General features: G+C 42.8%; 1 protein-coding gene across 1 annotated transcript in view; it reads left to right on the forward strand.

Annotated features, from left to right (window-relative positions):
• Positions 1-27,467, forward strand: part of LOC149442440 (uncharacterized) — a 94,633-nt gene that overhangs the window by 41,029 nt on the left and 26,137 nt on the right. The gene's annotated exons all lie outside the window — the stretch shown is intronic.

A 27,467-nucleotide genomic window follows, 5' to 3' on the forward strand; every position in this document is an offset into this window, starting at 1 on the left:
GCTGTGCTCCCCCTGCAGAGGACAATGGTTTATTCCGGCCGCTGGAGCTGTCTCATGCTTGTTCATGGTTTTCTGGCCACGCCCCCTGGTGGAAAGTTCACTAGAGGACAGAGATGGGTGTGAGTGGAGGGGACATCATTACCGAGGAGGGCACTAGATGTACAATGACATCCACACCTATAGACATTGCTTCTGCCTAGTATGCTGCTTCACTACAGATGTTCTCAAAGCTTAACCACTTCAAGTCCGGACACTTTCACCCCCTTCCTGTCCAGGCCAATTTTCAGCTTTCAGCGCTATCACACTTTGAATGACAATTGTGCAGTCATGCAACACTGTACCCATATTAATTTTTTAGCATTTGTTTGAGACAGATAAAGCTTTATTTTGGTGGTATTTATTCACCACTGGGATTTTTATATTTTTTTTGCTATATAAATGAAAAAGTCCAAAAATTAAAAAAAGTGTTTTTCTTATAAAATTTTGTAAATAATCTTTATTAGTAAAAAAAAAAATAACCCAAATTAACTTATAACCAAAAATTATAATTTTTAAAAATAAAGTTTTTACATTTTAATTTTATTTTTTCTATATTATTATTAATATATATTTTTTTTAAACATACTGTCACTCTAGCAGTACAGTGTCACCATAGTGACACTGTACTACTTGTGGGGGGTGATGAAGATTTTTATTTTTTATTTTTTTACATTGCTTGCTTTTACACCCATAAAGGCTGTAAAAGCACTCATTTCTCCTCTCTGATACTGTGCGAGTTGTGATTGGTCACAGCTTGTCACATGGTACAAGACTGTCGTGAATAGCCTTGTACCATGTGACCTCTGTGATCATTCACAGATTTCACAAGTAGTAAGCAATGATGTCAAAAGTGACATTTTGCTTACACCTGTTCATGTGATCACTGATTGGCCAATCAGTGATCACATGATTAGGACCTCACACAGAGGTCTCGTACAGCGATCAGTGTTCCGCTGTGTCTGGAGGACACAGTGGGTACCGGATCGCGGTGCTGCTCACTCCCAGGGAGCGCGCACAATCCAAAATGACAGGTGCGTTTTTTGAACGACAACCCGCTCCTACACTGCCACCGTCTGCCCGTTTATATACAGCGGCTGGATGGGAAGTGGTTAAGGTGACACTAAACTGGTTTACAAAACCCATGCACCTATCTCTTCTTATCTATACAAAGTCCCTCTATGGCTCTCAGCTTCCTCCAGAGCGCTAAATTCCTTTCGTTAGCTCCTGTGATGCAACTTCCTGTTAGATGGTGGCTCCATCGTCCTCCATGGTCTAACCAGGGGCAGACTGACAACTCATGGGGCCCCTGGGCAATAGGGGATCATGGGGCCCCTGTGTCCTTGCCCAAATTCAAAAAAGCCTATGAAAAAGGTACCAGGGGCATCTGATGGGGCCCCCTACTGACCCCGGGCCCTCGGGCAGTGCCCAAGTTTCCAAATGGTCAGTCCACCGCTGAGGATGATCTAAAACCCTGTGTGAGCGCCTACTGGCCCTGGCTGCATGTTGGATGTGGCCTGTGGGCCATGTTTTAGAGACCCCTGCATTAGAGGATTATTCCTCATTTCAGGACAGTGGGTGGAGCCATGCAAATAATTGCTTTACACCTCATCAGTCAGATGCACCCCCGCCCCCTTCCCCCTTTATATTGTATTCCACACTGCATGCAGCTGTGGCAGACATTTGGAGTGATCATTAGTACATTGTTAGGATTGTTAGGACACTTTAAAGTGACACTAAATTGTATCCATATTCTCCAAATGTGCATATACTTCAATGCCCTATGGGCTGGCAATTATGTCCCTCCTACCCAGTGACTAATCATAAATAACCAATATATATACTCAACGTAATCGAATGACAATTGTGCTAAAAATAGCAAATATACAATGCCATCAAACTATGTATACAGTAAATTTATATGCAAAAAACAATATGTATGTATATTAAAGTCCCAATCATTGTGCAAACATATAAAAGTTCCAAAAAAATCCCCATCCGCATCCAATGTGAATATTAAGTGATACAGTAGTAAATCTTATCCATAGGAATTCTCTGTGCGTAGTGCTCCAATTAGTGCTCCCCCTCCAGAGCCCCCCTCACCACAGATAATTGATCACCTGGAATGGTAGGCCAAATATCGCATTAGATGATGCAGCTCTCTCCTGCAGAAAGTTGGCCTTCTGTATGGTCTTGATACCTCTATGCACTAGTGACGGACTCCATATGTGGAAACACCTCTAGACCAGTCGCTTGTGAAAAATCCTCCAGAACAGGGGTATGAAAGGGGTATGAATACTTTTTTAACCATCTCCCGTCCGGCCCATGTATATAAACGGCTGGATGATGGCAGTGCAGGGTCAGGGGGCCGTTTATAAACACCACACCCTGCTTGTGCGCACTCCCTGGGAGCACGCAGTACCGTGATCCGGTGCCCGCTGTGTCCTTCGGACACAGTGGAACACCAATTGTCGGACGGACCTCTGTACGAGGTCCCGATCATGTGATCACTGATTGGCCAATCAGTGATCACATGCAGAGTAGTAAGCAAGATGTCACTTGTGACATCATTGCTTACTACGTGTGAAATCTGTGAATGATCACAGAGGTCACATGGTATAAGGCTATTCACAACAGCCTTGTACCATGTGACAAGCTGTGACCAATCACAGCTCACACAGTAGTTCTCAATGGCTGCAAGAATACAGCTAGAGAGGAGAAATTATTGCTTTTACAGCCTTTATTGGTGTAAAAGCAATCAGTGTAAGAAAAAAAAAAAATCTTCATCACCCCCCACAAGTAGTACAGTGCCACCATGGTGACACTGTACTGCTAGGGTGACAGTATGTAGAAAAAAAAACACATAAATAATAATATACAAAAATAAAAAAAAGTAAAAAAAAATGTTTGAAAATTATAATTTTTGGTTATAAACTAATTTGGGTTATTTTTTTTTTTTTACTAAACAAATAACGGAATACATTTTGGCCAAGATTTATGATGAAATACTATTTGTTTGCAAATATACAAAAATAAAAAAAGTAAAAAAAAATGTTTGAAAATTATAATTTTTGGTTATAAACTGATTTGGGTTATTTTTTTTTTTTTACTAAACAAATAACGGAATACATTTTGGCCAAGATTTATGATGAAATACTATTTGTTTGCAAAATTTTATAAGACAAACACAGGAGCTAACGAAAGGAATTTGGTGCTCTGGAGGAGGCTGAGAGCCATAGAAGGACTTTGTGACTTTGTATAGATAAGAAGAGATAGGTGCATGGGTTTTGTAAACCAGTTTAGTGTCACCTTAACCACTTCCCATCCAGCCGCTGTATATAAACGGCCAGACGGTGGAAGTGTAGGAGCGTGTTTCCGTTCAAAAACAGCACCTGTCATTTTGGATTGTGCGCGCTCCCTGGGAGAGAACAGCACCGCGATCCGGTACCCACTGTGTCCTCCAGACACAGCGGAACACCGATCGTTGTACGGGACCTCTGTGTGAGGTCCTAATCATGTGATCACTGATTGGCCAATCAGTGATCACATGAACAGGTGTAAGCAAGATGTCACTTCTGACATAATTGTTTACTACTTGTGAAATCTGTGAATGATCACAGAGGTCACATGGTACAAGGCTATTCACAACAGTCTTGTACCATGTGACAAGCTGTGACCAATCACAGCTTGCACAGTATCCGAGAGGAGAAATGATTGCTTTTACAGCCTTTATGGGTGTAAAAGCAATCAGTGTAAAAAAATAAAAAATAAAAATCTTCATCACCCCCCACAAGTAGTACAGTGTCACTATGGTGAAACTGTACTGCTAGGGTGACAGTATGTTTTAAAAAAAAAAATAATAATAATATAGGAAAAATAAAATTAAAATGTAAAAAAAATTTTTGAAAAATTATAATTTTTGGTTATAAGCTAATCTGGGTTAGTTTTTTTTACTAAAAAGATAACTGAATAAATTTTGGGCAAGATTTATAAAGAAAGATTATTTATTTACAAAATGTTATTAAGAAAAACACTTTTTTAATTTTTGGACTTTTTCATTTACACAGCAAAAAAAAAAAAATCTCAGTGGTGAATAAATACCACCAAAATAAAGCTTTATCTGTCTCAAATAAATGCTAAAAAATTCATATGGGTACAGTGTTGCATGACCGCGCAATTGTCATTCAAAGTGTGATAGCACTGAAAGCGGAAAATTGGCCTGGACAGGAAGGGGGTGAAAGTGTCCAGACTGGAAGTGGTTAAGGCACTGTATATATTATATATGGTATAAGTGACTCTGATGGTAACATTCATGTAAAGGGGACCCTGATGTAAGGGGAAATCTGATGAGGACCCTGATGTAAGGTGGGCTCTAATGGGGACCCTGTTGTAGGTGGGGGACTCTGATAAAGACACTGATATAAGGGGAGATTGTAATGGAGACTCTAATGTACAGTGGACTCTGATGGGGACTCTTATGTAAGGGGAAATCTGATATAAGGAAGGATGTAAGGGTGACTCTGATGGGGATACTCATTTAAAGGGGACCCTGATGTAAGAGGGGACTCTGATGTAAGGAAAACTTAGATGGGAACCCTAATGTAAGGGGGACTATAATGAGGATTCTGATGTAAAGAGGGACTCTAACAGGGACCCTGATGTAAAGGAGTTCTCTGATGAGGACTCCAATGTAAGGGGAGGGGGGACTCTGATGGGGACCCTGATGTTAACTCTGATATAACAGGGGACTCTGATGGGAACCCTAATGTAAGAGGGTACTCTGATGGAGACCCTGATAAAAGGGGAACTCTGATGGGGACTCTCATGTACAGTGGACTCTTCTGTAGAGGGAATCTAATGTAAGGGGAGACCCTGATGTAAGGGGGGGGGGGGATCTGATGGGGACCCTGATGTAAGGGTGGTCTGATGGGGATGTTGATGTAAGGGGGACCCTGATGTAAGGGAAACTTTGATGAGGACCCTGATGTGAGTGTAGATCTGATAGGGACCCTAATGTAGGGGAGAATCTGAAAAGACCATGATGTAAGGGGAATCTGATGGGGACTTTGAGGTAAGGGAGGCTCTGATGGGAACACTGATGTAAGAGGGACTTTAATGGGGACCCTGATGTAGGGGGGCTCTGATGGGGACCCTGATGTAAGACTCTAATGTAAGGAGGGACTCAGATGGAGACCCTGATGTAAGAGGGGGAATCTGATGGGGATCCTGATGTAAGGGGGGGTCTGATGGGGACGTTGATGTAACGGTGTCCCTGATGGGGACCCTGATGTAAGGGAGACTTTGATGAGGACCCTGATGTGAATGGGGATTTGTTAGGGACCCTGATGTAGGGGAGAATCTTAAAGGGATCCTGATGTAAGGGGGGTCTGATGAGGATCTTGATATAAGGGGGGTCTGATGGGGACCTTGATGTAAAGGGGGCTCTGATGGGGACACTGATGCAGGGAGGCTCTGATGGGGACTCTGATGTAGGGGGGCTCTGATGGGGACCCTGATGTAAGGGGGGCTCTGATGGGGACACTGATGTAGGGAGGCTCTGATGGGGACCCTGATGTAAGGGGGGGTCTGACGGGGATCTTGATATAAGGGGGGTCTGACGGGGATCTTGATATAAGGGGGGTCTGATGGGGATCTTGATATAAGGGGGGTCTGATGGGGACCTTGATGTAAAGGGGGCTCTGATGGGGACCCTGATGTTTGCGGGGACTTTGATTGGCTTACGTTTATTTTAACTGTTTTGCTTTGTTTTACTGAAGTTCTTTTTCTGTTGTTCGGAATCCTATCATGCTGATTACAGAAAGCTCCAAGTAAAAGGTATTCATTTCATTCCTTCATTCATCCCATGACATATACGATGTGTCGCTCGTAATGTAAAGTCTGAAGACCCCTGATCTAATGTTGGGGATATGTGGTGACAAGTGAATACCTTCTGCTCTATGAAGGCTTGTGCTATGCACTGATTATAATGAGGGCTTTCTATTGCTTCAGTCTCTTCTCACCATAACCTGTATGGATATACTAAATCCTAGCAATGAACTTCTGTTCATTTGTCCCCTTTGCTCTTCTAGATACACTTTTATTATGTCTGTTCAATAAATGGAAAAAATACCTGTTGATCCTGCCCCAAACCTAGTGAACTGATACCTTCCTTTGCTCTCTGCCTGTGATGACTGTTAGCTGCATTGTTCCCCAGCTCTCTCTGTGGACTACAGAACACCTTCCCCTTTGTTATGAAAAAGAAAAAAAGGGGGGTGTTCTGTTGTCCCCCCAACTGCCCAACAGTGCTGATGCAACAAAAACAGTGCAATTCACCGCCTTGACGTTGCGATGGGGTGTACTGCGCCACAACACACTGCAATGGAAAAAATGCAGCATGCTGTACCTACTAGCATGGCCGCTTGGCAGAGAACACAGAAGACGCTAACAGCTGGCCTGAAGCAAAAAGTCTATTTGTATAATAGGTGTGGTATATAATTATTCAGAGTGTACATCTTGCCAAGTCTTTTTATTTTAGATTAGATTCAAACTAATTCCTTCTATTCTATAAAACGATTCCATGTGTACCAGTAATATCTCCGGGTATGAATGATTAAAGCATTTCTAAAGATAACACTTTTTTCTTCATCGTACATCATGGGACACAGAGCAGGCCATAATAATGAATATGTGGGTTACATGCCACTTATAGGTGACTGGACATTGGCCGACCAATCAAGTCCTCCCCCATATAACTCCTACACGGAAGTACTCAGTTTTTTTGCTAGCGTCTGTAAGGTGAATATTCATTGAGCATGTGCTCTGTGAAGCATACTGGGAGGTCTGGAAGGATTCTACTGAGAGTCAAGGGCCTCAATCGGATCCATTCGAAAAGCTGTAAGCCAAAATGGGTGGTACCCGAGCATCACTGGATAAGGAGAAGAATCCTCAGGGTTTTGCTTGTGATGCGGCTTTACGGCCCTGGACCCTGCGTTTTAAAAACCCTGTGCAGCTTGATCTGACCAAGGCACTTCTGGCAGGGTGCTATATGGGTCCAAGGCAGTGGCCACCATTTTAAAAGGGGGACAGAGTCCTTGAAAGTTTTTAGGACAAGGCTCACCGTGATGGGTGAAGGTTGGCCCCTGACTAAAAAGTTCAGGGGACTGCGGCGGGATGGGAAAGTGTTCATCTATATACACTATATTGCCAAAAGTATTGGGACGCCTGCCTTTACACGCGCATGAACTTTAATAGCATCCCAGTCTTAGTCCATAGGGTTCAATATTGAGTTGGCCCGCCATTTGCAGCTATAACAGCTTCAACTCTTTCTTCCAGAAGTGCATTTGTGAGGTCAGGCACTGATGTCGGATGAGAAGGCCTGGCCCGCAGTCTCCTCTCTAATTCATCCCAAAGGTGTTCTATCAGGTTGAAGTCAGGACTCTGTGCAGGCCAGTCAAGTTCCTCCACCCCAAACTCGCTCATCCATGTCTTTATGGACCTTGCTTTGTGCACTGGTGCGCAGTCATGTTGGAACAGGAAGGGGCCATCCCCAAACTGTTCCCACAAAGTTGGGGAATTAAATTGTCCAAAATGTCTTGGTATGATGACACCTTAAGAATTCCCTTCACTGGACCTAAAGGGCCAAGCCCAACCCCTGAAAAACAACCCTACATCATAATCCCCCCTCCACCAACCCCTACACTTGGCACAATGCACTCAGGCAAGTACCATTCTCCTGGCAACCCGCCAAACCCAGACACATCCATCAGCTTGCCAGACAGAGAAGCGTGATTGGTCACTCCAAAGAACAGGTCTCCATTTCTCTAGAGTCCAGTGGCGGCGTGCTTTACACCACTATATCCAATGATTGCATTGCACTTGGTGATGTAAGACTTGGATGCAGCTGCTCGGCCATGGAAACCCATTCCATGAAGCTCTCTATGCACTGTTGTGCTAATATGAAGACCACATGAATCTTGGAGGTCTATAGCTACTGATTCTGCAGACAGTTGGCGACTTCTGCACTCTCTGTGCTTTAGCATGCACTGACCCCGCTCTGTCATTTTAGGTGGCCTACCACTTGGTGGCTGAGTTGCTGTTGCTCCCAGTGGCTTCCACTTTGTTATAATACCACTAACAGTTGACTGTGGAATATTTAGTTGCAAGGAAATTTCACGGTTGGACTTATTGCACAGATGGCAACCTATCACGGTATCACGCTTGAATTCACTGAGCTCCTGTGAGCGACCCATTCTTTCACAAATGTTTGTAGAAGCAGTCTGCATGCCTAGGTGCTTGATTTTATACACCTGTGGCCATGTAGGTGATTGGAACACATGAATCCAATGATTTGGAAGGGTGTCCCAATACTTTTGGCAATATAGCGTATCTGAAAATTAATCAGTTCTGATGTACTGATGGCCTATCTCATTTCTTGAGGCCTGAGAGGTATATGCAGAGGAGTCTGCTATGGATAACTGGGAAGACCACCAGGGGGAGTACGTCTTTTTTTGCCTGTACCTGCCTGTACTACCTATTTTTGGCCACTTGAGGGAGTCTGTTGCAGTAGAGACTACGTGGACGCGTGAGCGTGCACGTGCACGCAGTGGGAGCGCACATGTGCTTCAGGGATGCATGCACAGTAGCAGCAGGAAGAGGAAGTAGGCCATATTGTTTACATAGGATGCTACATGTGAGCTGCTGCAGCCACCATTACCTCTGCTGCTCCAACTGATGGACCCTGGAATGATGGCCAGTGTCAGGGATGCGGGTGTGACCAGAGATGTGTGTACTGACACAGGGAAATGCAGGCTTCAGATATGGTATAAATAAGACAATTTATTAAGACTAACAATACAAATATAAACGCAGTGCACCAAACCCCAAGCTAACACAAATACATACAACAAGGTGAAACAAACCCAAACTTAAACTGATATAGATACACAGGTACATACACATATAGAGCACAACGTAGTCAGGCAGGCCGGGTCGATAACTATCGGGCAGGTAGGTACAGGAGGAGCAGGCGGAGAGAATGGTCGGGGTCACAAGCCAGGAATCAAACAGGAGAAGTCAGCAGAGGTCAGGATCAGGCAGGGTCGGCAACAAGTCAGGCAGGAACAGGACCAGGAATGCAGGTTACAAGGTACAGGGGCCCATGGAAAAACACACACCAAGGCACAGACTGCAGGTCTGGCCATCCCTTAAATACACCACCTGCAATCAGCCCCAGGTGATGGCTAATTGCCGAAGTGAACCTCTGGTTGTTAAGAGCACCCGCTGGCCAGCCCTGGTACTGCAGCCCACAAGGCAGGTGAGTCCCACCACTATTGGCAAGTCCATTCCTGACAGCCAGGACACAGGGCAGGTTATTCTAAGGACACATGAGTACTTCCCTGGGAGTGTCGGCCAGTCAGGCAGGAGGGTTGTATCCATGCTACCCCCTTTTTTTCAGTGGACTGCATTGGAGTGTGTTGCTTCCCTTTAAGCAGGTCTATTGTGAATGCTGTGTTTTGATTAAACTCTTACACAGTTCTTGTAACACTAGTAAAGGTAATGTCATCCAAAAAGCGGTGTGGGGGGAGGCACAGCAGGAAAGGGTGCAAATGCACCACTGCCAGGTCCTGTGGAGCCTAGTCGAAGTTCCGCCGCGTTATCTTCTTCTGAAAGAACAGGTCAATCTGAGCCACTGAATTTATCCAGCATTGTGGCTACTACCGGTGCATCAGTTTCGGCGTACTTAACAATGGAGGATCTTGCATCAGCCTTAGCAGGGTTAAAAGACACGTTTTCTGGGATGGTTGCATCGGTGGCTCAGGGGGGTAAGAAGCGGGAAAGATCCCCATCTTTGGACCCACCAGTCCTTGAACAAGAGTGGGTGGAACCTGAGGATGAAGATGCGATAGAGAATCTTGAAGAGGGTCAGGTAATTGATTCTCTGTCAGAATATTATTATTATTATACAGGACTTATATAGCGCCGACAGTTTGCTCAGTGCTTTACGTTATGGAATAGTCACAGCCTGATAAGAAGCAGGGGGTTTCTGCTTCTCAATCACAGTGGTTATTAGTTAAAACCCTCACTGATATGTTCCAGTCAGATTACCCCCAGTAGAGGCATCTGAGGTCTCCTATTCCTCTTTGGGCTCATTAAAGCTGCCTTAAAGTATTCAGGCATTTCTGGTGCATCCTCTTTTGAAGCAAGTTATGTATAGTGACTGGGAGCACCCAAACAGAGTTTTGTTCCTCCTAAAAGATTCTCCCTTCTGTATCCCATGGAGGAGAGGTTTGTTAGAAAGTGGGGCATGCCAGGGGTAGACGCAGCTGTGTCTTCCCTGAATAAGCATTTAACTTGTCCTGTGGATAATGCTAAGGTGTTTAATTAGAATTGCTCCTCAAGGCTTTTTTTTCCCTGGCAGGGGTTGCCGCACAACCAGCAGTTACTTCTATCGGTATCTGTCAGAGTCTGGATGACCGTGTTAAACGGGTGTATAAAAGACCATCTATCTTGGAGGAGGATACGGCTGTGGATTTGGCAAATTTACCACAGGCCTGATGTTTTGAAGTTGATGCCCTTAAGGATTCGAATCAGCAGATCTCTTGCATGGCTCTTTTGTCAGTACAAATGCGCAGGATCTTGTGGTTAAAGAGTTGGGCAGTAGAACTACCGTGCAAAAGATTGTTGGTGGGTTCTCCCTTTCATGGAGAGCGTTTGTTTGGGGAGGACCTAGACAAATATATCCAGAAGATCTCAGGGGGAAAAAGTACGCTTTTACCCTTTAAGAGAAAGTCCAAATGCCCAACCTTTAAGGGGCCAGGCACTTCGGTGGTTGGTGCTTCTTCCGGTAGGGAAGCATTTCACCGTACACAGGATCCTGCGTCTAGGGGAAAATTTCAGGACCATAGCGAGAAGAAACCTTGGTGCAGAAGCTCGCCAGGTCAGATTCTAAGTCCGCTTCATTATGAAGACTTTTGGATTTTGCAGAAATCTGGGAAGAGCTGATCCAGGACAAGTTGGTCACTGCTACAATTGTTCAGGGGTGCAAACTGGTGTTTCGAGGAATTCCTCCTCCCCGTTTCTTATGGTCCAATGTATCCAAGATGGTTGTGGAGGTTCCACTGGACAAAAGGTTCCAGGGATTTTATTTAAACCTGTTCACTGTTCCAAAGCTGAATAGGGATGTAAGGCCTTTTCTAGACTTAAAGGGGCTTAACCGGTTCCCAAAGATTCGTTCAGTTTGGATGGCGTCAGTCCTGTCAGTAGTCACACCTTTACAAGAGGAAACGCATGCGTCCCTTAGGGTCGGAAATAAACCAGTTGGTATATCCCAGGTATAGCTCTTCCTCCAGAAATATACACCTTGGTCTCTCCTCCTCCACTCGGTACATATATTAAATATAAAAAAGCACAATAGTGCTTTATCCTTAAAACATTACACTTTATTAAAATAAAGTGTGTGGCCACTCATTCTTTCCTAGGCCTCAATCGGTAAAAGAAAGTTCTTTGCATGCTCTGTATTTAGTGGATGGGCTGTATGTGCGACTTAAACATTGGCCGTTCGTGTGTTCGGTGAACACATGAGCGGCAAGGGCATTCAATGGGCTGTTCGCCTGCCAAGCCCCACAATAAACTGAGCCCTGACAGTGCATTGTGATTGACCAAAGCAATGCACCTGACTACAGGTCAGGTGCAATGCAATGGCCAATCACAGCGCATGATGATGTCACAAGGGGGTGGGGTCATTTTTTAAATTTTTGTTTTTCATAAAGGACTTGTCAAAGACTGTCTCTTGTCATTTATTTTTCCACTACACATTTTTTTTTTTTTGTGAATGGATAACGGTACCGTGTACCCCATACTCATGACAGATTCCGATAAGCCCCCTGCCCGCAGACCCCCACAACCACCAGCCATGGTGGTGGGGAAGAGGCCCTTGTCCCCATCAACATGGGGACAAGATGCTTTGGGGGGAGGGGGGGCTGCTCCATAGCACCCACCCCACCCACCCCATGCTGAGGGCATGTGGCTTGGTATTGTTCAGGAGGGGAGGGGCACTCACTCGTCCCCCCTTTCTTGACTTGCAGGCTGCATGCTCGGATAAGGGTCTGGTATGGATTTTGGGGGGGACCCCCACTCCATTTTTAAAAAAAATTTGCTGTGGGTTCCCATCAAAATCCATACCAAACCCGAAGGGCTTGGTATGCATGGGGGTGGGGGCAGCCGGGAACCCTGCTGACAGCTGAAACAATAAAGAATGTGTTCAGTAGTTGTGCATACTCAGATGCGGTAAGATATTGCTTAGTGACATGTCCCCTTTGTTCAAAGTTCACGGTCAAACTTTCGTTATGTTTGAATGCTCGACCGCGAACCAAACAGGGGGTGCACGGCCCATCACTATTAGAAAGACTGATTCAGTGTTTATTCTGCCGGAAGGACCCAAGAGAGGAAAGGCAGCATCCAAGTCAATTATTTCTAAGTGGATTCTTCAGTTAATCATTCAAGCCTATGGTTTGAAGAGCAAGGTTCCATGCTTTTGCGTGAAGGTGAACTCTACCAGGAGTGTGGGGGCATCTTGGGCTATCCGCCACCAGGCGTGAGTTGCTCAGCTTTGCAAGGCTGCTACATGGTCTTTGGTTTCCACATTCACAAGGTTTTACCAGGTGGACATCAGAGCCATGGAGGATTCTGCCTTTGGCCGCAGTGTTTTATGTACAACTGAATAGCTCCTTTTTGAGATGTTGGCGATGGTTATTGTGATGTCACCTACCCATCCAGGTTATTGCTTTAGGACGTCCCACATAGTCTCTAATATGGCCTGCTCCGTGTCCTGTGATGTACGATAAAGAACATTGGATTTGTTCTACATATAAAATCCAAATCCATGGAGTACAACACGGACACAGAGGTCCCTCCCCTCTTTTTGTCTGTCATAATTAGTCATAGTCGTAATTATGGCGTGCTCTGTGTCCCGTGATGTACTCCAAGAAATGGATTTTACAGGTAAATACTGTATGTAGAAAAAAATCCAATTTTTACATTGATTACTCCTGCTAGCATTTTCGTGTGCATCTGCAGTATGTCCCATGTAGGTGACTTACCTTCACTTCCTCTCCAGGAAGTCAGAGTAAATCTCTCCTATGCCCCATTCGCGCTGTCACATTGCATGAACTTGCTTTTATTATTACTTATTTTCACATGATGTGCCATGGCAGCCAAAAGAAGCTACTGCACCTGTTTTCTGCGCATTTTGGTGTGTTTGTTGCATATTTTAATGCACACTAAAACAGAACAGGAAGATGTGAATGGAGCTCATTTACTTGTGAGGTTGGGGTGCAATAAAACATCACGGTTGAGCTGTGCTTTTACTGCCCCCAACCACTACCCTCTTTGACTGCAGAGGTAGGAGCTGGTGGTATACACATGCCCTGGGCATAATGCTCTGCAAGCACCCCTATGGCATGCTAGTGTAGACATCAGGGGGTTATACAACACCTCCTCAACACCTGTCAGATGCTCTCTGAAGAGTGATCGAGCCCTTATACAGTTGTCTCCAGAAGGAGAAGACTTACCTTCTATTCTTGTTAAAGTCTTACCTTTAGGCTCCTTTCACACAGGTGACTGGAGGCAGAGAAAACAGACAGTTGATCATTTTTAATCATCTCATCATTTATCATAATTTTTCCACCTCCCCAACTGCCCACCTACAAGTGGACATGGTTCCGCTTGGGTAAATACACATCACCACAGCCAGGGCCAGGACAAGGGGTGGGCAGGAGGGGCAGCTGCCCTGGGCACAGCGGAACAGGGGGGAAGAGAATGGAAACAGGACCCATTCTATGGCATTAATTAACAGCAGGGCAGTGGATGCAGTCCGCAGGGGAGTGGATGCAGTCCGCAGGGGAGTGGATGCAGTCCACAGAGGAGGGGATGCAGTCCACAGGGGAGGGGATGCAGTCCGCAGAGGAGGGGATGCAGTCCGCAAGGGAGGGGATGCAGTCCGCAGGGGAGGGAATGCAGTCCGCAGAGGAGGGGATGCAGTCCGCAGGGGAGGGGATGCAGTCCGCAGGGGAGGGAATGCAGTCCGCATCCTTGCCCTGGGCACTAGATGAACTTGTCCCGGTACTGGTCACAGCAGTTTTAATGTGACATGCAAAGTTTGACAAGTGGCACTTCCTGTCAAACTGTCCCATGTAAGTGAATGGGACTATGCTGCAACCACAAGCCAAAAAAAGCAAAAAAAAACAAAACTGGTTTCGCCTTTCATAGAGGATGGTAAACATTGTGGCTAGTGTGAAAAGAACCTTAGATATGTCTGTCATTGTTTTTAGCTTGTAATGTCACTTTGTAATAAAACAATTGTTTGTTCAGACCGGGTATGAATGCTGTTACTGTTTTGATCATCCATCATTGATTTCACTCAGTAACCTGCATGTTAATCATTCTAACCTATAGTTATAATATAATATATTAAGTTATGTATAAAATATGATCTGGGAAACATTCCAGGAAAAAAAAAGGTATCAGACTGGGCAGCAACATTTGTGTGCATGGATTAAACCCTGACTGCAATACACATGTTTATGCAGCATTAGGGCAAGTAAGCCTTAACCGCTTGCCAACCACATCATGAGGATGTATGCCGGCAAAGCATGATACGTGATCCAGCTCATCCGAGTAGGAGGCGCACATGCCGCCGCTCTGGATGTGCTGTGATTAGGAACAGCACAAGCCAATCAGCAGGTCCCAGCCAATGATTGATGTCTAGGGCTTGCCAATTGACAAAGCTGATGACAGGACAGAGCAACGTGATTATAAACAACACAGAGCTCTGTCCTGACAGCGAGGATGTGTCAGTTTTTGTTTCCCTACAAAGGGAATAAAAAACAGCACATCCCTTAATAAAATCAGCCCACAGTGAATTCCAAGCATTGTTAGGCAAACAGTTAACCCTTTGATTGCATCTAGATGTAAACCCCTTCCCAGCCAGCGTCATTAATGCAGTGTCAGTGCATATTATTGGTTGGCACTGATCACTGTATTAGTGTCAGTGGCAGTTTCCACAAGGTGTCAGTTAGCCCCTGTACTATCACATTCCTGCTATAAGTTGCTGATTGCCGCCATTACTAGTATACAAAAATAAAATAAAATAAAAATTACAGTATATATATCATCCTTTGTAGACGCAGACCAATTAATATACACTTATTGGGATTATTATTTACCAAAGACATGTAGCAGAATATATTTTGGCCTACATTTATGAAGAAATTTGTTTTACATTTTTTTATTGGATATGTTTTATCACAGAAAGTAAAACTAATTTTTTTTATCCCAAAATTTTTGGTGTTTTTTCATTTATTTAATAAAAAAATATAAAATCCTAGTTGAGATAAAATACCAAAAGAAAGTTGTATTTCTCTGAAAAAAATTATATAAATATTGTTTGTTTTGCATCACTGCGCAGTTGCCTGTTAAAGTAGATAGTTCCAAATAGCAAAAAATGGCTGGTCATGAAGGGGGTAAAACCTTCCAGAGGGTAAGGGGTTAAAGATAGTATATATATTTTATAGACAGTTATACTCGTCCACCTTGGACCAATGTACTGATGTATATACCATAGCTGGCCGATGCCCCTGGAAGCTGGAACTCACTGAAGTTGCTGCGTTTTTGGCACATTTTGCATTTTTATTCTGCCCAGCAACAAAAAAAAAATTCCACTTTACAAAAAAAAAAACAAAGCGCAAAACGTGGTAAATACACGTGAAAAACACATGTAGAAAAAAGCAAAACAAACTGCAAAAAGCACTGGAGAAAGCACAATGCATATATGTGAACCAAGCCTCAGGATGTATGCACAGAACAGAACAAATGCCTTTGTGCCTTTTACTGGAAGTTATTGCTCCACGATTGTGTGTCAGTAGTTTTTTTATTTTGTTTTCCTTCCTGCTGCCCTGCATGTCAAGTCATGCCTGTGGTGATTCTTTTTTCTTTTTTTGTTTTTTCTTTTATGGAAAAAATGTTTTTTAAAATAAAATCTGACTTTAAAAAAAGGAGTTGTTTTGCATTCTAAATACATGCAATGGGTTCACTGATTAGACAATGTTGAGAGGCAGGGTGCTGACGACATATAAATTGTTACATTCAAAAGAATATTAACCACTTCTGCCCCAGATGCCCCCCTCCTTCCTGACCAAGCCATTTTTTTGCTATTCAGCACTGTGCTATTTCAACTGGTAATTGCACGGTCATACAATCCTACACAAATAGAGCTGTTTTTTTTAATTTTTGTGATATAAATAGATTATCACCTACTCTCCTCTCCTTTAGGCGCACCCTGAAAACCCATCTCTTCAGGGAAGCCTACCCCACCCCCTGCTAACCTGCCGATCTCCTCCACTCTTCCTACCACTCCATCCCCCACAGCTATCTCCTCCTGTATCACTATCCCCTCCCTCCTAGATTGTAAACTGGAAAGAGCAGGGCCATCAATCCCCTCATGTTTTGCATTGTATTGGTATTGTTCTGTCACATGTTCTGTCCCCCTTTGTAATGTACAGCGCTGAGCAAACCATTGGCGCTTTATAAATACTGTATAATAATAATAATATAAACAAAATAAGACAGAAAATTTTGAAAAAACCCCCAATATTTTCTACTTTCTGTTATAAAGAATATCCAGTAAACTCAAATTTCTTCATACGTTTTTGGTAAAAAAAAATCCCAAGACGTGTATATTAATTGGTTTGTGTGAAAGTTATAGCGCCTACAAACTATGGTATAGATACTGGAATTTATGCAGCTTTTACTTTCTGCCTGCCCATCACATTCTTCGAGGTGCTAAAATGCCAGGGCAGTACAAACACTCCCAAATGACCCCTTTTTTGGGGGGAAAGTAGACACCCCAATGATTTTGTTTTTACACAAAGTTGTCATTTAAATGATATATTGCTCACACATGCCATGAGTGTATGTGGAATAACACCCCAAAACACATTCTGCTACTTCTCCTGAGTATATGGGGATACCACATGTGTGAGATTTTTGACAGCCTAGCTACATAAAGGCCCCCAAAATCCAATGACTACCTTCAGGCTTTCAAAGGACATATTTCCTCATATCACTTCCTCACTACCTAACACAGTTTTGGAGGCCCTAAAATGCCAGGATAGTAAAGTTAGGGGTGGTTGGTTTACCTCAGCTCCTTCCGGAGGGGCATACGGGTGTGTGGTGGTGTGGGGGTCTTTGTGGGGTTTATTTTGGGAGAGATGTGCAGGTGTGGTGGGGCCTTGGGCCGAAGTAGGCTTTGTTATGAGGGGGTCCTTAGGGGATGGTGCATTGGGAGCTGGGTCACATACCTGTGATGCTTTTTACTTTTATTTTATGTGATTAATAATCTTTTGTATGAGTAAATAGCTATATGGGTGTGTAGCCTATTTTCTTCTCTTAGTTACAGTAGTACAAACACCCCCCAAATGACCCCTTTTTGGAAAGTAGACACCCCAAGGAATTTGATAAGAGGCATGGTGAGTATTTTTCAGATATCACTTTTTGTCACAGGGTTTTGAAAAAGGAAAGAACAAATACATTTTCATTTTCCAAAAACTTGTGGCAACAAATTAGATCTGAAAACTACTCACCATGCCCTTTAGAAAATACCTTGGAGTGTCTGCTTTCCAAAAAGGGGTCATTTGGGCGTGTGTGTGTGTGGGGGGGGGGGGGGTGATTCTACTATCCTGGCATTTCAGGACCATTATTATACACTATACAGATTATAGAGGGATATGTTTTGTTCACATGTCATGTATTAATTTTCTTTTTTAGGATGTCTCTCTTTTATTTCCATCTGGTAATTTGGCCAATAAGTCTGTTGTTTTTCTGAAGCTCTCTTCCAGATGTATCAGTTATGGGGATGAGACAAACCATTTATTACTGACAGGGCTGTTTGCTGTAACTGCTTATAAAGTACGATCTGAAGTTTGGCTTCAATTTGTTAGTGTTTCCAAATCTGCTAGTACATCTAACACACCCCTCACCCCCAGACTGACAATACTGCTGTCTGCTGTACCCCTGTGCTCCTTCATCCAGAGCGGGGGCACTCTAATACGGGAGGTGTGTTACTGGTAAGTTCAGCAGGGGAAAACAGAGGGAAAAAGCCTAAAAAAACGAATGCAGCCACCACATCTAATGATTGGTAAGCTGCCAATATACTATATTTTTTGGTTTTGGGTTAATACCACTTTAAAACTATTAATCCATGGTTAACTTTGCTTTCAAACATTTGTAGAAAATTCATTTGACAAAACATTCTTTCTTGCCATCAAATCAACTGATTTCGTTCAGCCCGACCATTTGAATAGAATCCCAGAAGTAACAAGATTTGCTACAGTGCAATTTTTCCTGAATAAAAGCAACATTTACTAGTAGAATTTTGTTTGTTCGAGAAAAACTTTCCATCCTGCTCTTTCTAATTTTCTCTAATTTTCTCATTACCATACTCATTACTCAAACTTTAATTTGACCTCACTAACCATTTGAAAATCAAACACTATGAAAATGAACATTTTCAAAATTTTTATAAATTTCAAATTTATTTCCACTGGTGTATGGCTAGCATAAAGAGGACTGTCACTTAAAAGTGAAAGTACTCCTAATTCCCTCCCCTTCCTCTACCATATTTGACATTTTTTTTTTTTTTTTTGGGAGTTGGTAATTTTTTCTGACAAGTACCCCCTCGCACTTCTACAACTCTCACTTAGGCAAGAATTACAAGACATGTGCATTGTGGAAATTCTCTTTTCAGATGCATTTTTTAATTCAAGGATTTTGTTTAGCCGTATTTATTATGTTGAACAGATTGAACTTCAACATTCGTTTAATATACTCTTTTGTATTGGAAAGATTCAATATTTTCTAGTTTGATCCAAATTTATTGTGAAGAATAGCTGGTTGTTAAGGAGAAGGCGGAGGGAGAGTGATGGATCCTGCGGAAAGACATTCACCCAATGACAGGTAAACATGAGGGCAGGGTCATCTGGTGACATCACTGGGTGACCTCGCCCCCATTATTACCTGTCAATTGACAAGTGTCTCTGGATGGGACGCGTCACGGCAGGCGATGTATTTTTTCTTTTGTGCGGGTCGATGTTCATGGTGATTAATGTTGGATCTAATTTGGGAATCATTTATTTATTTATTTACTATGTACCCCTACTCATTCACATGGGGGGTGCAGGATCTGGGAGCCCCATTGTTAAAGGGGGCTTCCAGATTCTGATAAGCCCCCCCCCACCGGCAGACTCCCACAACCACCACCGAGGGTTGTGGGGAAGAGGCCCTTGTACCCATCAGCATGGAGACAAGTGCTTCGGGGGAGCCCCCCTCCCCCAAAGAACCCCTCTTTATATGTGGTCTGGTATTGTTCAGGGGCATTCGCTCGTCACCCCCTTTCCTGGCGTGTCAGGCTGCATGCTCAAATAAAGATCTGGTATGAATTTTGCAAGGGACATGTTGTGGTTTTTTTTTTTTTTTTTTTATACTGGCAGTTGATTGTTTAAATTCTGTTGTTAGCGGGGAATCCCTCTGACAGCAAATGAGTCATGGTTGTTAAGGACACGGCCTCTTAACAACAGCTATTCACAATGAATTCATATGTCCTAGATTGTAAGCTCGAAAGAGCAGGGCCCTCGATCCCCTCATGTCTTGCATTGTATTGGTATTGTTCTGTCACATGTTCTGTTCCCCTCTGTAATGTACAGCGCTGAGCGAACTATTGGCGCTTTATAAATACTGTATAATAATAATAATAATAATAATATGTATCGAACAAATTTCAAAATCTGAATGAAACTAATGCATTTTTTTGTTTCGGATTCGTTGCCATTCATTTATATGTCCATTTGGAAATTTGGATACATATGAATCTCCGAAAATGAAATTTTAATTCGAAAAACAAATCAAAACAGTTACATAGTTAGGCTGGCTGAAAAAAAGATAAATGTCCATCCAGCTCAACCATTAAAAAAAAGTTATAATCCTACACCCACAGTTGATCCAGAGGAAGGCAAAAAAAAACAGTAATGCATGATCCAATTTGTAGCTGCATGGGAAAAAATTCATTCCTGATCCCCAGAGAGGCAAAACCAATTGCACTTATCTAACAATTATGTAAGTTTGGCCCGCGACCCCCTGGGACATGTAACAAATCTCACAAGGTTGCACGACCAATCTGATAGCGCATTGCAATATTGTGCATGTGCAGTTGGGAGGCAGCAGTGAAACAGCAGCAAGTCATAGCCAACTCCCACATCCAAGATGGCAACAACAGAGATCCAGAGACCTGCGACGAGACAGCCTGGTAAAGACAGTGCTGGATTCCTGGGCTGGTGAGTGTCTGTTTCTTAAAAGTCAAGTCAGCAGAAGCAGTATTTGTATCTGCTGACTTAAAGCAGAAATCTAGGAATTATTTTTTTTTTGCCCGTGCAGTGGGGTTCTGCCCGCTTGTTTTATTCTAGGGAAGAGGACACCGAAGATCTACTCACCTGACCCACCAATCCTCCCCGCACAAGGCTGGTCCTTTCGGCTCCTTGTCCCCCCCCCACACGCGGTCCAGCAGTCTTGTAAATGGACTGTTCCTGATGTCAGTACTCTCAATGCATGCTTCACAGACAGGAACAGTCCACTGCTGGACCATGGGGGAGAGTGGTTTTCCAAAGGATCGGCGGGTCAGGTTTGTATGAGCTTAGTCTACACCCCTGGCAAAAACGAGCAGCTGACCCACTGCATGGTAAAAACAAAATTTAACTGGAGTTCGGCTTTAATTTTTTTTTTAAAAGACTGGAGTTCCTCCTTAAAGTCCAAAATATTCATCAATTACTTTGATAGATAGATAGATAGATAGATAGATAGATAGATAGATAGATAGATAATAGATAGATAGATAGATAGATAGATAGATAGATAGATAGATAGATAATGGAGAGATAGATAGATAGATAGATAGATAGATAGATAGATAGATAGATAGATAGATAGATAGATAGATAGATAGATGGAGAGATAGATAGATAGATGGAGAGATAGATAGATAGATAGATAGATAGATAGATAGATAATGGAGAGATAGATAGATAGATGGAGAGATAGATGGAGAGATAGATAGATAGATAGATAGATAGATAGATAGATAGATAGATAGATAGATAGATAGGCAAATGTATTACCAAGAGTGATAAGCTGGTCCTGTCCTTTTTGAAAAGTTCTTTGCCACCTGTAATCCTTATGATCTTCTTCCCACTGGTAGAAATTAGCAGCATTTACTTTACAAATTAGAAAATACTTAGCTAGCAATCACAACAAGTTAAAAAATAATGGCCTTTAATCTCCAATAGCTACTGTCTCTATCCTCTGGTTGGTTTCACTGTTGGGCTCTGCGGTTGGTGCGTGGTTTGTATTCTGATTAACAAAGGCATATTTGACCTTTTCCAGATTTGATATGAAACTTTAGAAGGAAGATCTTGTTTCATAAACACACATGAGAAGATCCCCCACAGCTCCAAGGAGACATCTCAGTAAATTTTAGTGTTGAGGAAGAGTTGGCGAATGTGGAAGCATTCGTTTAGAGATTGAATGACTTTGACTCCCACAGACTACTATATGCAGTATCATATAACTTGTTTATCTCCTTTCTTTATTGTATTGTAGCACAGTTATAGAAACATAGAACTTGAGCTACTGGTCCTCAACCCGTTGTCTATGTGCCCCAAGGCGTACTAATGACGTGTTCACGGAGTGTGTCTGCTTCTTTCATCATAAAGTGTTAAAGCTTTATCAAATAACAGTAAAAGAAAGAGACTATATATAAGGAAATAAGTATTTGATCCCCTGCTGATTTTAAATGTTTGCCCACTCACAAAGAAATGATCCATCTAAAAATCGAATGGTAGGTGTATTGTAACACTGAGAGACAGAATAGCAACAAAAATTCAAAAGAAATGCATATCTAACAAATTATACACTGATTTGCATGTTCATGTTGGAAATAAGTATTTTATCTCCTATCATTCAGCAGGATTTCTGGCTACCGGGTGTCTTTCATACAGGTAACAAGCTGAGATTTGAAGCAGTCTCTTTAAGGGAGTGCTGCTAATCTCATTTTGTTACCTGTATAAAAGACACCTGTTCACAGGAGAAATCAAACAATCAGATTCCAAACTCTCCACCATGGCAAAGACCAAAGAGCTCTCCAAGGATGTCAGGGACAAGATTGTAGACCTACACAGGCCTGGACTGGGCTACAAAACTATTGCCAGGCAGCTTGGTGAGAAGGTGACAACAGTTGGTGCAATAATTCGCAAATGGAAGAAACACAACAACTGTTAGTCTCCTTAGGTCTGGTGCACCATGCAAGATCTCACCTCGTGGAGTGTCAATGATCATGAGAACAGTGAGGAATCATCCCAGAACTACACGTGAGTATCTTTTCAATGATCTCCAGGCAGCTGAGACCTCAGTCACCAAGAAAACAATTGGTAACACACTACGCCGACAAGGATAGAAATCCTGCAGTGCCCGCAAGGTCCCTCTGCTCAAGAAAGCACATGTCCAGCCCTGTCTGAAGTTTGCCACCAAACATCTGAATGATGCAGAGGAGGACTGGTTGATGAGACCAAAATCGAGCTCTTTGGCATCAACTCAACTTGTCGTGTTTGGAGGAGGAGGAATGCTGCTTATAACCCCAAGAACACCATCCCAACTTTCAAACATGGTGGTGGAAACATTCTGCTTTGGGGGTGTTTTTCTGCTAAGGGGACAGGACAACTACACCGCATCAAAGGGACGATGGACGGGGCAATGTACCGTCAAATCTTGGGTGAGAACCTTCTTCCCTCAGCCAGGGCATTGAAAATGGGTCATGGATGGGTGTTCCAGCATGACAATAACTCAAAACACAGGGCCAAGGCAACAAAGGAGTGGCTCAAGAAGAAGCACATTAAGGTCCTGGAGTGGCCTAGCCAGTCTCCAGACCTTAATCCGATTGAAAATCTGTGGAGGGAGCTGAAAGTTCGAGTTGCCAAATGTCAGCCACCAAACCTTAAAGACTTGTAGAGGATCTGCCAAGAGGAGTGGGCCAAAATCCCTCCTGAGATGTGTGCAAACCTGGTGGCCAACTACAGGAAACGTCTGACCTCTGATTGCCAACAAGGGATTTGCCACCAAGTACTAAGTCATATTTTGTGAAGGGGATCAAATACTTATTTCCCTCATGAACATGCAAATCAGTGCATCATTTGTTAGACATGCATTTCTTTTGAATTTCTTGTTGCTATTCTGTCTCTCAGTGTTACAATACACCTACCATTCGATTTTTAGACTGATCATTTCTTTGTGAGTGGGCAAACATTCAAATCAGCAGGGGATCAAATACTTATTTCCTTCACTGTATATGTAAAACAAAAATATATTCTGTTACTGGAAGGAAACCTGCCATCATACAAATACGAGACCTACTGTTGCCGATTCTAGCACTGTCATCCTTGCTTCACTAAAGAGTCACTCACCTGGAACTAGCATAGAGGTTCTGACTTCTATGGCTGCATTTTAGGTAGAGAATCAATAATGAAGATGACAGTCCATGAGCATATCTTTTTTTAAAACAAGTCATCAAATTATCCTAAAAAAACACTGTCATAATTGTTTCATCCCACTTTCATGTTCTTTTATGTCTTGTATTGAACTGCATGAGTTTATCATTTTTTTGTAGTATACTCACATCTAGTGGCAGTTTCTGGCCACTACAACTTGTTTACAAATTTGATTTTGGTATGTTCTTCTCTATTCCCCTACTTTTTGGTGCTAGTTAGTTTAGACTTAGTTAGACCCTCCCCAGTTCTTCCATGTTTCCTCAGTTGGTGTTAGTTATTCACAGAAACAGGGCTCAGTCATTGTCTTCTCACACTTAAAAAAAAAAGGAAAATATCCTCTGTACTGAAACTGACGTAAAATTATCTTAGGTTCAACTACTGTGGTTTTTTGAAGAGTTAAGCTGCCTGTGGATGTCAGCAGGTCACCATACTGTCCAGACAGGCAGAGTTTAAGGAGGAATGTCAAGGCATAAAGCAGCATTTGAAAAAGAACAATAGTATAGTGAAATGTTCTTTCACTTATCTCATAGACTGTACATATTACCATTCAAACCCACCATTTGGAACTATATGACTCATACAATTGCCTCACATGAAATGTACCGTAGGCTGACTTTTATTACAATCTTTAGAACCATCCTCGGGCGTCCTTCCCAGAGAGCCCTATACATTCGTATGTATCTTTCAAATTTCCTCCCATATTCTTCTCCATAGGTAGACGGGTTTGACAGGACAGGGTGGCCAGAGGATTTCTAAAGGGGCCAACTGCCTCACACTCACATTTTCAGTGGTCAGCAGAAAGAGAAGTCTTCAGAGCTTAATTTAAAATGTTCCCATACTATGTCATGGGGTTGATTTACTAAAGACAAATAAACTGTTCACTTTGCAAGGGAAATTAATTCCAGAGCTTAGTGAATGAGGTGAGCTTTACTGACTTCCATCAGACAGCACTGGAGACCGGGAGCTGTCTTTGGTAGCTCAGGCTGGGTTCTGGGAGCATGCAGTGAACATACTCTCAGCACAGAAACCTCTGCTGCCCAAGGACATATATGTGTTGCATGTGGGCATTAAAGTGATTGTAAACCCTAACATACACCAATGAATCGACTATACTCAGGTGATACACAGAGATAAAACAAATTCCTCTACATAAGTACCTGTACCTGTTTATCTGCAACCTTCTCTCCTCTACAGCATAGGCAGGCAGGCAATTCACAGGCAGGCCAGGCAGGACTTGCATGGTTCCAAGTGGACGTCATATGACATCTTCCCTGGAATGCGCCTCTTGCGTTCCCCACGGGACACAGTGACTGACCGATCAGTGCACTGGCTGCTGCCAGTACCATGTGATCACTGTGACCAATCACAGCATATCACATGACAATTGTGGACAATGGATGGCGTTCTTTTATGCTATGTATTGTGCACTATTGTGTTGATCTCTGTGATTGGTCACAGTGATCACATAGTACAGACAGAGCCAATCACAGCCCATCTGTACCATGTGATTCATTGTGGCAAATCACAGCTAACCACAATGCTAAACACTGAATGAGTTGATTCCATTTATTAAAAATGGTTGCATATAACACTGAAATTCACTGGTATAAACAATGTAGGAAAAAAAACATTCTGATCACTTTCCCAGAATAGTACAGTGTTACCATGGTAATACTCTACTGCTCTGGTCACAGTATGTTATAAAAAGCATAAGAAAGAAAAAAAATGAATTAACAAAAGAAAAAAATGAAAAAAAAATATTTTATTTATTTATATTTTTTACATACTGTCACCAATGAATGTCCCTGACCAATGCCACACCCACTGACGCTGTACTGCACTGGTGACAGTAAAGAAAAAATGTGAAAAAAAAAACAATTTTTTAAAAATGTCTTCATTTTTCAAAAAGCTGTGACAAAAAATCACAACTTCAAAAAACTCACCATGTCTCTTACTAAATACCATAGAATGTCTATTTTCCAAGAAGGGGTCATTTGGGGGATTATCTTTACTTTCCTGGCATTTTTAGGCCTCAAGAATTTAGATAGGCTGTCAGTACATCAGCACTGATTAATTTTCAGATACACTATATTGCCAAAGTTATTGGACCAGCCCTCCAAATCACTGGATTCAGGTGTTCCAATCACCTCCATGGCCACAGGTGTATAAAATCAAGCACCTAGGCATGCAGACTGCTTCTACAAACATTTGTGAAAGAATGGGTCACTCTCAGGAGCTCAGTGAATTCAAGCGTGGTACCGGGATAGGTTGCCACCTGTGTAATAAGTCCATCTGTGAAATTTCATTCCTACTAAATATTCCACAGTCAGCTGTTAGTGGTATTATAACAAAGTGGAAGCCACTGGGAACAACAGCAACTCAGCCACCAAGTGGTAGGTAAAATGACAGAGTGGGGTCAGCGCATGCTGAAGCGCACAGTGTGCAGAAGTCGCCAACTGTCTGCAGAGTCAATAGCTAAAGACTTCCAAACTTCATGTGGCCTTCAGATTAGCACAACAACAGTGTATAGAGAGCTTCATGGAATGGGTTTCCATGACCGAGAAGCTGCATCCAAGCCTTCCATCACCAAGTGCAATGCAAAGCGGATGAAGTGGTGTAAAGCACGCCACCACTGGACTCTAGAGCAATGGAGACGTGTTCTCTGGAGTGACCAATCACGCTTCTCTGTCTGGAAATCCGATGGATGTGTCTGGATTTGGTGGTTGCCAGGAGAACGGTACTTGCCTGACTGCATTGTGCCAAGTGTAAAGTTTGGTGGAGGGGGGATTATGGTGTGGGGATGTTTTTAAGGGTTGGGCTTGGCCCCTTAATTCCAGTGAAGGGAACTCTTAAGGCGTCAGCATACCAAGACATTTTGAACAATTTCATGCTCCCAACTTTGTGGGAACAGTTTGGGGATGACCCCATCCTGTTCCAATATGACTGCACACCAGTGCACAAAGCAAGGTCCATGAAGACATGGGTGAGCGAGTTTGGTGTGGAGGAACTTGACTGGCCTGCACAGAGTCCTGACCTCAACCCAACAGAACACCTTTGCAATGAATTAGAGTGGACATTGTGAGCCAGGCCTTCTCGTCCGACATCAGTGCCTGACCTCACAAATGTTCTTCTGGAAGAATGGTCAAACCTTCCCATAGACACCCTCCTAAACCTTGTGGACAGCCTTCCCAGAAGAGTTGAAGCTGTTATAGCTGCAAAGGGTGGGCCAACTCAATATTGAACCCTATAGACTAAGACTGGGATGCCATTAAAGCTGCGTGTAAAGGCAGGCGTCCCAATACTTTTGGCAATATAGTGTATGCAGTATATACCATATTTTGTGGACTCTATAACTTTCCTACAGACAAAATAACAACACAAATTTGGATTATTTTCACCAAATAAATGTAGCAGAATACATTTTGGCTTAAATTTAGGACGAAAGATTGTTTGTTTGCAACATTTTATAACAGAAAAGAGGAAAAACGAATAAAAAAAAACAACAACCCAATGGCGATTAAATATCACCAAAAGACAGCTCTATTTCTGTGGAAAAATTATAAAAATGTAATATGGGTACAGTGGGGGGCAAAGTGCCTGGTATTAACTAAAGTGGTAGTAAACCCCGGAAAAATAAAAAATAAAAAAAATCCTTTGCAAGGTAATAGCATAATGTGCTAGTATGCATCACATACTAGCACATTATGAAAGACTTACCTTAACCACTTGCCTATCGGCACTTATACCTCCTTCCTATCCAGGCCAAGTTTCAGCTTTCAGAGCTGTCGCACT

Source organism: Staurois parvus, unplaced genomic scaffold (assembly GCF_062004578.1).
Source record: "Staurois parvus isolate SC_StPar_1 unplaced genomic scaffold, SC_StPar_1.0 ptg000886l, whole genome shotgun sequence".
Classification (NCBI taxonomy): domain Eukaryota; kingdom Metazoa; phylum Chordata; class Amphibia; order Anura; family Ranidae; genus Staurois; species Staurois parvus.